At 35.7% G+C, this 17,703-nt stretch overlaps 1 long non-coding RNA gene across 1 annotated transcript; it reads left to right on the forward strand.

Annotated features, from left to right (window-relative positions):
- The first annotated feature begins 504 nt into the window (after window positions 1–504).
- LOC144439515 (uncharacterized) lies at window positions 505–11,271 on the forward strand. The gene is made up of 3 exons (XR_013481110.1): window positions 505–626; window positions 9,844–10,034; window positions 10,676–11,271. It is a non-coding gene; the product is annotated as an uncharacterized LOC144439515 (long non-coding RNA).
- Window positions 11,272–17,703: the final 6,432 nt, after the last annotated feature.

Consider the following 17,703-nt stretch of genomic DNA (forward strand, 5'->3'; position numbering starts at 1 on the left):
TCACATTGAAGTCATTACTATAAATCTACAAAGGTTGAATGAGGACCAGTCTATTTTCAAAAAAGGGGTTAGATTGATGAGAGAAAAGAAGGAATGAGATGAGATATTGAAATTAAACCAAACAGCCTCAAAGCCTCACGTTGAGCAATAAAATATAAAAATTATGATATCATGGGTCAATTCCATTACAAAAGAAACAAACTTTTTAAAACACCTTGTTGTTAGTGCAAGTAAAACCCTGTTTTTGAAAACAATACAGTAAAGGTAATATTTTGTTAAAAGAATATGCACAGATGTGAGGTGGTTGTCTGTGGTTTTGACTTTTCGCTCGGTCAACATTTTTAATTTATACTATAAAATTGTTAACACATTCTAATAACGTCTGCCATTTATTAAGGGAAAGAATTTCACCAAGTGCAACATTTATGTTAATTTTATTTATTTATTTATCGGATGACCAACGGTAGCTAGTCCCATTTATAGGCTCAGTGTGCAGGAGGAAAATGGAGTACCTGGGGAAAACCTGCGTTGTACAGTCAAACTGAACGACACTCTTCTTACTTACAACATGGTAAATTTAATCAAACCCAGCCGACACCTGGCAGGTTTGAACCCAGGCTGCAGAGGTAAGAGGCGTACAAGCTAACCGCTCAACCACCCCCAACCTGCCATTGATAGGTTAAGAAATATCTTATTTACAACATCTAAGGTTATTCAGGGTTGTACAGTTATACATGTATTTGAACACACCATATCACACAAATATCATCCTTGCATCATACAATTTCACCAGTTCAGGGACACACCATAATGTCAAGTGAAAAACTGACCCCCAAATGTCAGTTATAATCTGTTTTCTGTACAGTAGCGAAAGGACTATGTTTGCTTTTACACTGACCCTTGTGTGAACTTATAGTATGTAGTTTTAGCAACTTAAGATAATAATGTGTTATACTGGTAGCTCCTAGATTTGGCATCCCGTTGATAGTCATAACCAAAGGTCTTCTGTTACATACCTTTGCAGGAATCGTCAACCAAAGAGTACAACAATGTTTTAGTTATTTATTTTAAAATTTAAAGTGAAAGTACAAATCCATTGATATTCCTAGATATTATATTAAGCAAGATTACTATTTGATATTAAATTATGTGCTAATATTTACCTAATAGTGAAAGAAATTGTGTTCTCAAATATTTGATAAGATTAGGAAAGCTAACATTTAATAGACTAAAACTACATTCCCAGTCAAGGAGTGTAAGAAAATCAATAACAGGTGATAAGTTATAACCATATCAGATAATTGTGTGGTTTTTGTTGTTGAAAAAGTACAAAATAATCAGTAAAATTGATGGGTTATGTCTGTGAAGTTAGAGTGGTCAAGGTTTTCACTCTACTAGACTGGGTTTATGTAAAGTAAATTGATAATAAAACATTGTAGAAACAAACTGATCAACTGATATCTCAGGTGTCAATAAACGACAAAATTATCAGTCAATTTATGAGATTTTTTTTTACAGTTTTATGAAGTTTGGTGTGAAATGTTTTCACTGTATTTCTTTATATGGAGGTTTGTGAACTTTGATACCACTGACCTTGGACTAGGCATGGTCAAGTTCAATTGTAGTTTTTGTCTACATTAGATTTTATGGTATTACTGATCTAGCCCTAGGCTGGGTCAAAGTTCATGCCTAGTCAGTACCTCCTAGATTAATAATAGTTGGGATGACTTGGCAATATATTAAGTAAATGAGTTGATATCATTTGTATTAGCATCAAAATATGAATACATCAGTTTAAATGTAAAGCCACAGTAGCATCATCACAGACATTTGGTGGTTTACCATCTTGTTGTCAAGTTAAACGTTAATTTATTTTTCCCCATAAAGTTAACATTGTTTGGTGGCCATTTTGAATTTAAAATGTTAAATTGATAAGTGTAGAGATATATTGTTCTCAATGTAAAAATATTTCATTGTGGCCTTAATAAATTTTCTTGACCAAAGTAACAGCATAAGTTTAAGATGTTTACTTGTGAGGTACACACTTTATTAGAAAAAACATACATCTGACAAATGCAAAACATAATTTTTGCTTTGGTTTTAAAACATATTTAGCATTTGTTATGACAGTTCCAGGTACATTTCAAATCCCCTGAAAGTTTTATCACAGTTCCAGGTACATTTTAAGTCCCCTGAAAGTTTTATCACAGTTCCAGGTACATTTTAAGTCCCCTGAATGTTTTATCAGAAGTAGGTTTGCCAACACGATGGACAGTTAGTCAAGTTTTAAGAGGTTGTCATTTTTTATTACCTTTCATATGAAAATCTACTCTCAATGCATCATTTTTCAGTTTGTAAGTTGTACAAACTTTTAGTTCAAAAATATTCAAAATAACCAAAAATAGTACTATAAAAGACAACGAAATGTTTTTGATTTTGTGAAGTAGAATTCACACCAGACTCATGTAGATATACATTTTTTTACTAATACATCAGGCATTAAGACTCGTGACTGACTCAAGACACTGAGACACACAAAAATTGATAACCTTTGCCTTCAATAATATGCCAACTTTGTGTCAAAATCAGAGACACATTAATACATATACAGCATAAAATATGTACAGTAAGTACATACAGCTAATGACACTTTTAAATGTCAACAGAAGTTTTATAGTGCCACTATTTCTATGTCAATTTTTTTTGTCAGTATTCCACTTTCTGCTTGAACTTTTGTCAAAGTTTTGTCAGATTTTGGACCATTTAGGTTTTTAGTTTATCTGGGGTCACCATACAAATTTTTAAAAGGGAGGTCAAAATGATATCAAAATTTAGTAATTTTAGAATCCAATATGGCTGCCAAATCCAATATGGTCGCTAAATACTGTGTCTATGGGAAAATAAAGATTGATGATTTCCTTGAAAACAAGATAGTAAACCCTCAAATTTGTTTTTGTTATTTCAAAAAGACTAGGAACATTCTTTTATGTCATGAAGTTGGAGATTATTGAAGAAATTTGATTTGCAGGAAAATTTGTTACCAAGGTGCATTCTACCTTTTAATGTTAAAATTGATCATCACCAAATCTATTTTCCAAGATTCTGCCTTTCTTTGAGTTTAACACTGCATGTGTACTTTGTTATAAATATGAAATCAGAATCATAGAGACATTTCAACTATTTAAAAACACTATTTAGGTGTGCTAAAAGAGAATTTGACAAACATCAAGGAACACAGAATCTTGGATGATGTGTCATTGTTATAGAATAGCGCCCTCTAGTGGGAAGTCAAGTAATTATCTACTTGTAATGTGCTTAGTGAAATATTAGATTTGGTCAAGAATAGTCATGAAAAAAAACTAAACATGAATAAAAACAATTTTAAGTAATATTATATTGAAATATGTCAAATTCAAATTTTAACTTCAGTCACTAATTATTCAAATTTGAAAATGTAAACACATATCAAAGCCGTGTTCATTTGGAGACTTCTCAGTGACAATGTCAGACCTTGCAGCTATTTCACTGTGGGCTGTCTGCCAATTAAGATATTTTGGCCTCCTTTCTTTATCTAATTGGCCATAGACAATTGATTAGTGCAGCCCACTATCTGTCCGCTTTGTTTCCTATAAATCTATTTTTACCACTTTGACGGTACCTAGTTGCCAACATGGTAGTAATTTCATATGAATGTAATTTCAAACATACATTTTTGAGAAAAGTATCTGTTGCTTTTAGGACATGCGATAAGAGTTTAGAATTTGGTGTAAACAAAACAAACAATTTTGGAGTGCGAGTACTCAATTTTGTTTTGTTTTTATTTATTTACATAAACCAGGCAGATCAGGTTGTAAAAAGAACTTGATTACATTCAAATTGAACAGGTACAAATAAATACAAAATAATTCACAGATTGACTTCCGGTTGTTCTTTCCCCATACTCCATCATGTAAAACATGTTTACAGACCGACTGATGCTGGAGGCCGATCAATAACGACAGAAACAAGTGGCCGCCATGGGGTTTCATACAACACCGATTATTTATAAATAATTCATACAGACCATCAATTTTTATTGGTGGTAAAGTCAAACTTATGACAAGAAAATTATGAGAGTTGAAAGGTCAGGGGTCGATCACTGCGACCTGTGTGGCCAATGACTGAACAGCAGCCATGTTTTGCTGTCAAATGACAGCAGGTGAACTGAGATTACTGGTACTCAGTCATGCATTACATGGCTACACCTTTTACATGTTGTCCTGAGGAATTCAGCCATTTTATTGATGATTATGATTCTACTAAAACTAAATTCAAATTATTTGCACCCTGAGTGTGAAGGAGAAGCTAAAAAAAATTACACCAAAAAATGAGCAGGGAAGTATTTTGATAAAAAATTTGGTTGTTATTGTTCACCTGAAATCTCTGTGGGAAGGCAGAGCAAATTAGTTTAAATATACAATTAAAATGTTTTGTACTCAGGATTAAAAATACGGACCATTTATTGACTAAAAAAATGACTTCTTAAAAAAAAAAGATGTGCATGTTACAGTAGGTTAAGAATACAGACAAAGGTAGAATTTTAAATACCTGGCTAGCTTTTGAACCTTGGACCATTGTTGTGATCATCAGTTTATCAAACCTTTTACCCAAATATTTAGAATATTTTCAGTGCTATTTTCAGAGCATTGTGTTGTAACCTGGCTTTTGACCTTGGTCAGTCTATATTGCGATTGCCTAGCTTTACACATATCACCGTTACAAAAGAACCGCAGACAACAAATCAACACATGATGTTTTCCCACACTTTTGAAATGTAACAAAAAAATGTATTTTTTAGGGGGAAAAAATGTGTTCATTGTCATTATAAACTGCACACAGTCTTTTGTCACATGTAGAAAAAAAATAGGAAAATACAAAATGCAAAAACTTGACAAAATTTGAATTATTTCTATTTGTTTTTGACATTGTCATGGTTAATCAGAATCGATAAGTCTAAATCAGAAATGGTACAAATTTGGAAGAACACTTAACAATGTTAGCAGTTTTGACAAGCAGACGACATGTTGTGAACTGTGTTTTTATAAAGGACCTGTTGCTTTGACACATGTAAACAGATAACACACTGGTGTAAAGTTACTGTAGTAAGTGTGGGAGTCTGCTTGCCAAATAACTGTTCACCCACTCTTCACTCCCCTCCCCTCCCTTTCCCCCAGTTTTGGAACACTCCTTATATTAGTGATATTTTACAACATTTTGATGCAAAAATAAAAAGAGAAGAAAATTTTTCATCTGTTAAGCTCTAATATGGCAGTAAAGTATAAATCTGCTGATGTTTTAGCCATTTTCTCAAATTCCGAAGCTAAAGTTGCAACATATTGACAACTGTCATTTTTACATTTTGCCTCCCTCTCTCTGTTATCAGGTTTCTGAACATATCAAAAAAGCAGGTCAACCTTAGATTTGTTTTTAGCATATTGTGATACATAGATCTTTGTCCTATATGACCAATAAGGCAGCTATAAGTTTCCACCTGCATTTTAGTACCATAGTGCATTTGATAAGCTTTGATCGATGCATTACCCGTCAGAGCTGAGGTCAGTCTTTTCACAGCCAATCACTCTAGTCATCAGACTATATGTCTGTTCTTTTAATACAATAATGTTAATGTATTTTGTGTTTTGTTCAAAGTGGTTACAACTCACTGAGTGTATGTCAACTATTTTGTTCACATAATGGACACAGGTATTCCCATTTTCCAATTGACAAGAATGAGATTGTTTGGGCCACCAACATTACGGGTAGTGACATGAACCGACAAAGAAAAATAGCACTTACAATTATCTAGTAGACTGACATACAAGGTGCATTAGCATCCCACTGAATCATCAACCATGTAGGCATTCTACTTTGTGTGTGTGTGTGTGTGTGTGTGTGTGTGTGTGTGTGTGTGTGTGTGTGTGTGTAATTAACAAACAATTCTTTGTTCTACCATTGGTTTATCGTTTTATGCCTGTACATGTTTTGATTACCTTAATCAACATTTCACCTTACATGTTTTTGTTTCTCTTTCTGTTTGTTAAAGCAACTGTTGCAAATTTTTGTTTTGTTTTAAAGAAAGTGTGTCCTTTCCCAGCCTGTAAGCAATATCAGACTAGCTATGGAATGTTAATTTGGTTAGGATTAACCTATTATTTTGTGTAGCTGTGACATCTCTCACCTTTCTTGTCACCTACAGGTTTTCATGCAACATATACTTACACAGTTCAAATTTTTACTTTGCAAAAATTTCTTTAATTAATTACTTCATCTTTGTGTGTGTGATATACCACTATAGCATCATAACATTTATTAGTGCCTAAATGATCATCTTGATTGCAAGAGCTCACTAGATTTGTAATTCTTGAGAATTTACCCAACCGTTGAGATTATTTTCACTGCAGGTTCTAATACCTATACACAATTGCCTTCTTGGGGCATACAAATAACTGGAGGGCATCAATAAGTCTTAATTGTACCATTGACTAAATTGATTGTGTGTCTGGTCATTGTTTGACGTCAGCACCTGTGTGTTCTCTGGTAATTAGACTCCAAGATCATTAAGCTATTGTTTCTCAATTTGCCTCTGTTTGTGTTTCACTCAACTCCAAGCTAAATGAAGAGTCCTTCACTGCTACTAGTTAAGAAAAGAGTTAAGAGTTCAAAGGTCATATGTTAAGTTAGAAAAAAACAAATAAATCAGTAATCCCCTCCCACCACCTGTCAAGGATAACTTATCCAGCGAAGATAACAAGACAATACCAAAGAAAGAGAGGAAGCAGACTTTTGACCACTCAGAATATTTGTCATAATTTTACTCCATTCCCACCCTCCTCGCCCAACAACCCCCACATAGAACCAACTCATCACCCTTCCCAGTAGGTTTCTAGGTGCAGGTATTTAAATACAGTCTTTACCAGATTTGTCAAAAACTTATCTGCCCCCCCCCCTCTCCATGTCTATTTACTTGTATTATATGATTATGTGTGAAATTGAGAATCTCGCCAAAGTTATAAATCTATTCAATTACTTCTCAGACTCTTGATTATTCTTGGACATTCTTCAAAATTAGCCTAGTACGATAATTTACTTGAAGTTATATACTACAGGCAAACAAATAAAGAGTGGATGTGACATTACTTGGAAATCTTATAATTTCATTATTTTCAAATAAAATGTCATTCCTTCATTCCTGAAACAGGTAGAGTATTTGAAGGACCACCAAACCCTACTTCAAAGCATGCATACACAAACACCACCTCTACCCCATGGTACACACACCAACCAAACACCACCCCATGTATACATGCACAAACACAACACCACCCCATGCATATACACACCAACATAACACCACCCCATGTATATATACACTAACATAACACCACCCCATGCATGTAAACACCAACATAACACCACCCCATGCATATAAACACCAACATAATACCACCCCATGCATATAAACACCAACATAACACCACCCCATGCATGTAAACACCAACATAACACCACCCCATGCATATAAACACCAACATAACACCACCTCATGCATGTAAACACCAACACAACACCACCCCATGCATATACACATCAACATAACACCACCCCATGTATATATACACTAACACAACACCACCCCATGCATATATACACATACTAACATCATCACAAGTTATGTATACACACACACACATACCACCCCAAGCTATGCATACAGACACCAATACCACCCTAAGCTAATACATACACACACCTACACCACCACCACACCAAGCTATGCACACACACACCAACATAAATGCCACCCCAAGCTATGCATACATACACCACCACCACACCAAACTATGCACACATTCATCAACACCAATACCACCCCAAGCTATGCATACATACACCAATACCACATATCAGATGCTTTCCCTTGCACCCATGCAGGAAATACTCAAATGGCCATAGACAATGCCATAACAGTCCCAGAGGATCACAAAAAACCCTGTTAGTGTATCTGTTTTTTATTTACTTAATATATTTCTGTACATTTCCTATTTTTCTTTATCAGTTTTTGACATTTTGATAACTATTATTTCATTTCAAAGGAGAAGTCCAGTCAGGCTTATTTCTGTTTACTTACTTATGTGTGGTTTTGGGTGATAAAAAAGTACCATGGTAACTTACTATTAATCAACTTTCAAATCGTGTAAATAAGCCCCTGTGTACTTGAACTGTGTTTAAGTACTAAAATAGACAAGATACAGAACTAAAAATAATGGCTGTAGATCTTGGAGGAGACTCTTCAAGATCTATGTACCTGTATAGGAAGCGATAAAAACAATAACACCTGATTGAATGGTTTACATCTGGCATCCTTAAGTAGGTGATAATGATGAAGATAATAACTGCATTTGTCCACAACTGTCATCTTCCCATCCTTAGTATAGTACCTTTACTAAAGTAGACCTCAAAGAGGTGATAATGAGGAGGTTGGAGTCCTTTTTAATGTTTACAAATTCTGTCAAAGATTTGTAAGAATGACTGAAAGGTAGAAACCAATTATGAAATCAAAGTCTTGTGTGTCGATCATTTGTACCTCAAGGCTTTACATACAAAGTATGTTAGAGAAAGAATGGTTTCCCTGTATCCACCATACACAAAAGGGGGCATATGCTGGCACAATGACCATCCATTTATCTGTCTGTCTGTCTGCTGGCACTTCTTTCCATCCATCCATCCATCCATCTGTCTTTATGTATGTACATGTGTGTGCATGTATGCGTTAATGTGCATATGCATGTATGTATGTATGTATGTATGTATGTATGTATGTATGTATGTATGTATGTGTGTGTGTGTGTGTGTGTGTGTGGAGAAGGGTAAAAAGGGAGAAGAACAAGAAGAAATAGTAAAAGACCACTAAAATGTTATCTCATATATGTATGCTATAACATATGCTTATTTATAGCCATATGAATAGATCAAACTCTTCCACACAAGACCTTCTATTCTTCTACTAGTAGAAGTACACCAGCAACAAGCTGGGAACACCACACCTACTACTCGAAGCTGGTTATAGTTTACCTATGAATGCCATATATACATCCAAACCTTCAATTGTCAGGGCCCCTACTTGCTGACCAAATCTAGTTATGTAGACTATCATAAGCAAATGCTTTAATGAGTGGACGAATTGTATATGATAAGATGAGATCTGACCAGTACAAATTAAACTGGGTAGACTCTACTACAACCGAATGTTTGATGAGAAGCATTACTTATAGTGGGACCCAGCCACCACAAACCAAACCGAAATTAATGCTTAATGCTTCATCTAATCCCCATTTTAATCTTTAGACTTGTATTAATCATATAGATCATCTACCCTTGTCAACCTGTTGAACCCATACGACTCATGGAGGGCAATCACAGTGAAGTAAAACGGCTAGGTATTCTTAATTAGAATTAAGTTTATATGCAAGTTCTAAACTAAATTTGCAATCAAAGAGCAGAATTCAAAAGCTTATTCATATAGCTGTATGTACTGTAAAACCGACAACTACTTGTGTCGCAAGGATATCTGCGACTGACTCATGTTAAACGTTCCCTACAAGCCAATCATACAGTTGCAGCCATAGGCAAAGACGGTTATTTATTAAGGTTTCTAGCTCATGGCGCAGTTGTAACTAAAGGCAAACTCCAGTACAGTAAAAAATATGGTTATTTAAGGTTTCTAGCTCATGGCGCAGTAAACTAAAGGCAAACTCCAGTACAGTAACAACTTAATTCTGTTTTATGGGCCTTTCTACTATCTAGAGCATGACACTGTTGTAGCTAAAATCAGAGAGAAGCTTACCGATACACGCAAAGGCTTGCTATCCATGGCCGATACAGTTAGAGCCGAAGAAAATATTGAAGAGCTAATGAGCCGAAGAAAAGACCTTAAGAATAACAGCCAACACATTTTAGGTGTAGCTGACTTGATATGTGTAAAGTATAATTTGTAGGTAAGTTTGTGTGGTTGACCCTAGACCCTGGATCGAATTTCCATGGTCTGTTAACTGACCGGTAATGAACAGCATACATGGACCCTGGATTTCACGCCAAGATGTACTTATTACATAGGAACGTACTTTCATATATTTCATTATGTTGTCTACGCCATGCAGACACATCAGTCTACATCATACCGCCTCGGTTTATGTATATCTTACCAAAGCATTTTCTTGTACTGAGATTTCTAATCAATAGCCAGCACTCCTAAAAAAAACTCTTCGGTCCAATCTTTCAATCTATCAAATAACTGGAACATCTTTTGCTGCTAAATTACAAAGTCCCTTGATTTTGCTTGAATTCCTTAAAACTACACTAGCTGTACTAGCTGTAACCGTAGTATCGTGGTTTTTTTAATCAGACAACCAACAATATATTCACTGAAAATTGTTGAAATACAAATAATCAGATATTGTACATTTTATCCAATACAATACTAGTATAGGTTGAACTCACGATATCGTTTGTGGCCCTGATTTTATGATGTGGACATGTGTACAGCCATACAAAATACATTTACTCAAAGTTCAGGCTGTGTGATATTTCCAGTCCGTCACTACATCTAACAAAATATTTTTAAACATTCAAATTACAGATGGTTCAGCTTTAACAGGCAAGAGTAGATTGGAACCACCACGGATGACAGAAAATCTTCTTCAAGTTGGTGGAATTACATTGTACCATGTCTTAGTCCATTTAAAGAAGATTTTAGTGCAAGAAAGTAGTTCTGAATCTTATTGATGTATATTGCATAGGTTACAGTTTTAGCAAACCAAATACAATAATCAAATATGCCTATGTGGCCTGTGCAATGTATGCATCGCCATGCACCAGTGGCGTTTGTGTTAGAGAAGCAATCGTTGCGGCTCTTTTGGCACGTGGAACAGGGGGATGATAAGATCCAAGTTTCTACTTACTGCTGAATTGTTTCATGAGTGAAAACTGAAAAGAAACACATATACATGTGTAGCACTCTCTTGTCAAAGAAGTCACCAAAGACTTTTACAACAGTATCATTAGACCATTCATTTACTTTGAGAGGTTGGCAGCCTGTGAGTCCTTCAGAATAGCTTACAATAGCATCATAGGACCATTCAGATGCAAACTTCCTGGCTGGGCACCTTTTCAAGTCCTTCAAAGACGTCTACAGAAGTATCAATTTTAGAACATCCATTAGCAAACCTATAGTAGTTAGCAACCAGTTTCAAATCTTTCAAAGACTTCTACAACAGCTTTATTGGATTATTCATTTGTGAACTTTCAGGAGTTGGTAACTTGTTCTAAGTCCTTCAAAGAATCAATGGAGCATTCAGTTAGGAGCATATGAATTATTGAGGGATCAGTTTGCATCCTTGGTTTGATTATAGTAAGACACTGGGGACATCACCTCGAGAATGATTGATTTACTTTTGATCACATACCTATAAGTTTTGTTAGAAGCCCAGAACGTTTGAATGAGGAATTAGCACTTGATGTTGCTCCAAATCACGTTCGTCTTTCAGGTGCAGTCATATCAAACATATGTATACTCGCAGCATGCTTTCAATGATTTGACATATACCTGATTAAGTTGATGAAGGTGAACAGAATTGTTAAAATCGGCAAATTATTAAATATGACAGCCTAATCAGAAGAACTTAATCATATAACAGTGTTACTTATTCATCACCCTGCATATACAGATGTATAGTGTGAGATATAATTCATACGTTTTATGTAGAACTAGTCAGAGAGACAATGAAGGTGTTAGATATTGTGGAACGTATAATTAATGTCTGGAAAGTGGTTTAAGCAGGGGAATCGTTATGTGAAGTGTAGATGGTGGGCTGGTGGACAAGATAGCAATCAAAAAACTAAACTAACACATTGTCCCATCCGCCATGTGAGAGGTTGGCATGACGTTATATTTTACTTTCACAAGTGGAAGGTTATGTGAACAATTCCGTCATCTCCTCCCCAATATGTGTAGATGGAAGACCTACAACTCCCCCCACCCCACCCCCACCCCACCCCACACGCTGTTACAATGCGGCCATGGACAAATCTGATCATTGGATACACATTCTTTCGTAAGAATATGCTGCTCAGCTAGGCGTACCTAGCTTCGGTTGATTATGCAGGATTTATCATGGAACAAACCGCAACTGCATTCCGGAACCACGGTGTTAAAGGCCACAGGCGAAACACTGTAGACAATAATTACCTTGAACATCAATTGGTTTGGACGCATTCACGATTTTCAGAATGTTTTGGTTTTTACGACCTGCGAGACATGGCCACCAATTACCCACAGCATAATCAGTGCATATTGCTTACAAGTATACAACTGATGCTCCTTCCCCAGGGAAAGCCCTCATGGCCACAATAAAGGATGTTATATGGCTTACTGCCAGGGCTTCATAAATTGGTGATATGTACCAATGCTTTAATGTATGCTCTTCTGCATACAAAGGAGACCTTTGGATATGGTACATTGATTATTTACGAGTAGTAAATAAATCGTCTGATGTTATTTGCCCAACTTTGTCACTAGTTGCTTGCATGTATAGTCACCATCGTAGCACTAACTAACAGCGAATTTTCGTCATCAAATGCCATAGCCCAGAGATTTGTCGTTGACTTTCAAATCTACAGAAATGATTTGAAAGCCAACGAGGAGTCTCTGCTACAGATGTCACAAATCACGTAAGAGTAAGATACTTTTTGAGAAAGTTGTCGGTGTTGTTTTTGTTATCGTTGTTGCTGTTCTTTTTGTCGGCGTTTGTAGTAGAAATGTCTTAATCTGCACACTGATGTGCAATAATTGTGAATATATGAGTAGGGGAAAGGGGGTGGGGGAGGATGGCAAACTAACGTCATGCTCACCTACAACCATCTACAGTCTATCTGCCCCTTTCCCCTACTCATATAAACCCTTTCCTACTTTCTCCCTCCTTATTCGGCAACCACTATCTTAAAGTCATATATCATCTGACTGTCGTAAGTCGATAGAATAACGTCATATTTTGGGGGTTAGGGGTTTGTCAAAACCAAATGCATCTACGGTACCCGTTGCAAAGTCTTCGTCTTGAATTAAGCTCTCATAAAATTGATCAATTTTATTTCACCGTATTTTAAGTGTCAAAAGAATGTGACAACTATATGATCATATTTCTGTCCACACATACACTTCAATGTGTTGCAAAACATGTATGTATACACAATACTTGTACATGTAAATACAGACGTATTGACATTTGTGTGTGTACATGCCCACACGCGCACGCCCACACACCTTTCAAAAACACGAAGAACATTTATTACAAAACAAGTAAGTACATATGTTGTAATGCTTATAACACAGGGTAATCGATCCTCTTTTGTTCAAGACCATGTTTCATTTTAACACGGCTTTGGTGACAGTTAAACCAAGTTCCTTTTGAAGACACTTTGTTGGCCCGTTTTCAACACATTTCTGCACGCTTCAGAAAACTATACCATAATAGAACACTATATGATCAGCAAGGCTTATAAATCAAACTCATTCCATTTTCATTTTTTACATGGACTCGTCAACGATGACTTTACAGGGAAAGGGGCGAAAGGTTGCCGTTTTTCCCCGAATCGATGATAAATCAATCAAATTTCAATTGTTCCCAGGGGTTTTAGTTAGGGAGAGGTAAAAACAATCAATACTTGTCCCGTCAACAATAAAGTTCAAACGAGTGCCAAAGTTTCGAAAAAGGTACTTATTATTATATTCACAGTACTGTGTTTGTCCTAGATTCTGTCTGGGCTTGCAATACAAGTAGGGGTTTGACACAGAACATTTCATCCGTATCTTTAACCAAGTCCTATGATTTACAATGAAAAATGAGTAACAGGAGACAAATTGATTTGATAACAGCCAACAACGACTGGAATACTTAGTGGATTGTTAGATTACCATGGTGGGATGTAAAGTACAGCGAACTCGTGTCAACACGAAACCATTTTTATTTCCCCCGTCCAAACAGATATTCATAACGGCTTGCTTGTAGTCAGCTTGTTGACAACGACGTAAGCATGATCTTAAACTGTCTGAGCGAAGCAGGGTAGAACAGAAATTCATTGGGGGAGGGGGCGTGGGTGAATAAACTAAAGGTACTGAAGGGCGAAGGCTGTGGCATAAATTAAAACGTTCACTTTGACAAATAAATGTGACTGTTCGAAGTTTGTTAGAGACATGACACTTTGGCGATTGGATGGGTTGTAAAATTATGATATTATGAAATAACTCCAAGTCATTGCACATTAAAAAATTTGATACATGTATCTGAATATTAGCATAAGTTATGATTATATTATCTATCGTCGATTCTTTTTGTCTCGAAAGATAAAGTTTCCTTGTGGTTTCCTTGCTTGACCATGGCCTGGCCATGATAAATATTTCGTCACGGTAATTTTTCCACGGTCATATGAGGGTCATACCAGACAGTCACCAGTCATATTATATATATATATATATATATATATATATATATATATATATATATATATATATATATATATATATATATATATATATATATATATATATCTCAAACCCCTTCGCCTTTACATAAATTTCGAAATATGCCCATTCTCTTTTTTCTTATGACACTCAAGAGGGTCATAGAAGCAAAGCGAGCACATGGCGTGTATGCAGACTAAAACTCTGAAATCTCGTACGATTTGCACTTCACGACAATGTTTTGATGAATTGTAATTTAGCATAAAGTGACAAGATTATTTACTTAACGGCCAGGATTACCTGAAGCTTGTTTTACGGCCTAAGGAGGCATTATTCGTGTTTATTGTTTACTGCTTGTTAATGTTGGCCATCAATACCAGCCAAAGGCAACCCATGAAGTATTGATTTTCGGATTATCCCTTTTGGCGTTTCTCGTCCATTTTCGCGCCAAAGTCTCTTTCGTCCCCAAAGGAACACGAGACTATGACCAATTTTGATATATGTATTCATCAAAAACGAAGAGAGTACATTTCTTGGGATCCTTCAAGAATATATAAAGTGTTCGTCCTCTCAGACATGTTTATTTACTTGTAAAGTTTAGAATTGTTGTTAATGTATATCCTAAACTGCTGATTGGAAACTTTAACTGGGCATTATTCTAAAATTGCCCCTAATAGGACAGGCGGGGCCTAAAATTGTTATATCATTACGGTAATGTAGACATAAAGACTTGAGTGACTTCACGTAAAAAATGGCGGAAACCCCAAGAACTGCGGATAAATGGAATATTGGCCCGTGGCGACCACACCAGTTCCACTACACAGAACTTTAATGTTTTAGATGGCATTCCTTATTTCTACCGTAATTATGCACATCAGACTTCCAAAACGAAGTCAAGCTGGCAGGTCTGAAGTGGGATTAACCTACAATAAACCAGTATGATAGTTCGATGTTTGTCAAAAGTTTTCAGTCAGTTCATTGTCAGGAGGTGTCATGTATTGATTTACCTTGTACATTGTTGTAATTGTACACCTGCAAATTGTGCAGAGCTAAAGCCGAGAACGAGTCCATCTGTTCCTTTCCGTAACGACTCTCAATTGTGTTGCTGTGTTTACTTGTTGTTTCAAAGTCACCAGTTTCTAGGATATTGTAATGAACTAACGATATGTAGATGATGGATTGAACTATCTTGCACAGTGCTTGGGTCATGGAACAACAATATTTCGTTGCAGTAGCAGGTAGTCTAAGAGAGGTTGATGGTGGATCGCAATGTAGTTGACAAGACAAGTTACTTGAGTCAGTAAAGCCTCAACTCCTATCCTATCTTGGGTGTTCTGCTCTGTAATTGTATACCAATACTAACATGATAACAAAACGGAAACGTCAGGATTATGGGCGAATTATACAGCTTAAAAGGGTTTTCTTTTGTGGGGATTATTTTTTTGTATACCATCGTCAGCTACCTAGTGTCTCATGGGCAACCTGTATGAATGCATGCAATAAACACTTGCTCTCACATGCTTCAGACGGTTCCAAAATGTCTGCATTTTATCACTATCTGAAAGGAGCGATCAATTTGGATGACTATCACACTTGATGAAGGCACACACATCAGTATCAAGTGAGATTTATAGTTTAGTACTGACTTCATTGTTTGTCTATATGCGACACAGGTGTGATAACCGAGTTTTCTAACAATTAGGGCCACATTTTAGCACAATGTCAGCCCACTACAAAGACATAATCAAAGCAGGGTCCAATACTCCATAAAAGTATTAGTAGAACACAGAGGACTTCAAGAAATTCAGCTATATGTTTGAAATAATTTACTTAGGATTTCAATGCAAGGTATTCCTAAACGTGCCAGTTAATGAACCACCATAGTGCGAAATCTTTAATTACCAAACTTGTCCTAGAAATTGTTTAGTTGAAAAAAAAACTAGCAAACAAACTGTATTCGATCATTTCTATTATTGGAAAGAATAAGTTATGGGAACTATACGTGATATTTGAAATTGTTTTAGTATATAGACCACTTCATAATTAAAGGAATTTGCTTGAACTAATGGTATGTAATACAAGATGGAAGGGGAAGGGTGGGGACTAATAATCTAATTGTTATTCCATTGTTCATATTTCAATATATGGCAATTATCATCCTCATATCGTGAAGTACACATTGACGGGTAATAGGTGTATTTTACAAATTGACGGGTAATAGGTGTATTTTACAAATTGACGGGTAATAGGTGTATTTTACAACAAAATAGTTCAATAAACTTGCGCGTGACATTGACAAAGGTCGAGATGAACCTCGATGCAGCGACCAGCACATTTGTCAAATTCATGAAGAAAATAACAAAAAATAGCAAATCATTCGGTGTGTGTAAATTATGAAGTCTCATACTTAATTTCAGATATTTCATAACGAATTCGTGTTTAAGAAAATAACAAAATGTAGCTAGTCATTCCCACACGTTGCTGTTTATATGTTGAAATCATACTTAATCTTGGATATTTCACAACTCTTATTGGCCTTGTATATAACATATAACATAGAATACAATTCATCTAAAGAGAAAATAATTGGCAACGAATTTGAATTTAGGAACTATTAAAACGTTAAACTGATAACAAATACCAAAACGAAACGATTAACTTGACGATTGTCACTATCGTCAGAAATTCCGTGGGTTTAACCTGTTCATAGTGATTTCCAGATAAATCTATCATTTTAAAATCAAGATTAATCTTTACCTGATATTAGGACACTTTTGAAATATCTGAAGGCAAAATAAAGAGTTGGGGATTTTTCCAGCTTAAGATAATATTTTTTTTTAGATTCGGCGAGACATGCGGGTATGATAAATTACCAGCGTGCTAACAACAATTCGACCTTGGGTTTTAGTTCAGGGCTTGGCGATGTTTGTCGAACCTCGTTGTTTATTATCGTACGAATTTGTCATGTCAATCTCAAGTACCGTATTTAACAAAATTTCTTCAACCGTTACATTGGAATTTCCACCTTTGGAAGGATTAATATTGTTGTAGTTTATTCAAACCTATGTCATCATTTTTTTTTTGAAATAGTGCCAAGGATCCCTACAGACCTGCAATTTTATATGTGATGTCACGTGTCCGATATGCGCATG

The sequence above is a fragment of the Glandiceps talaboti genome, chromosome 8, assembly GCF_964340395.1.
Source record: "Glandiceps talaboti chromosome 8, keGlaTala1.1, whole genome shotgun sequence".
NCBI classification, from domain to species: domain Eukaryota; kingdom Metazoa; phylum Hemichordata; class Enteropneusta; family Spengelidae; genus Glandiceps; species Glandiceps talaboti.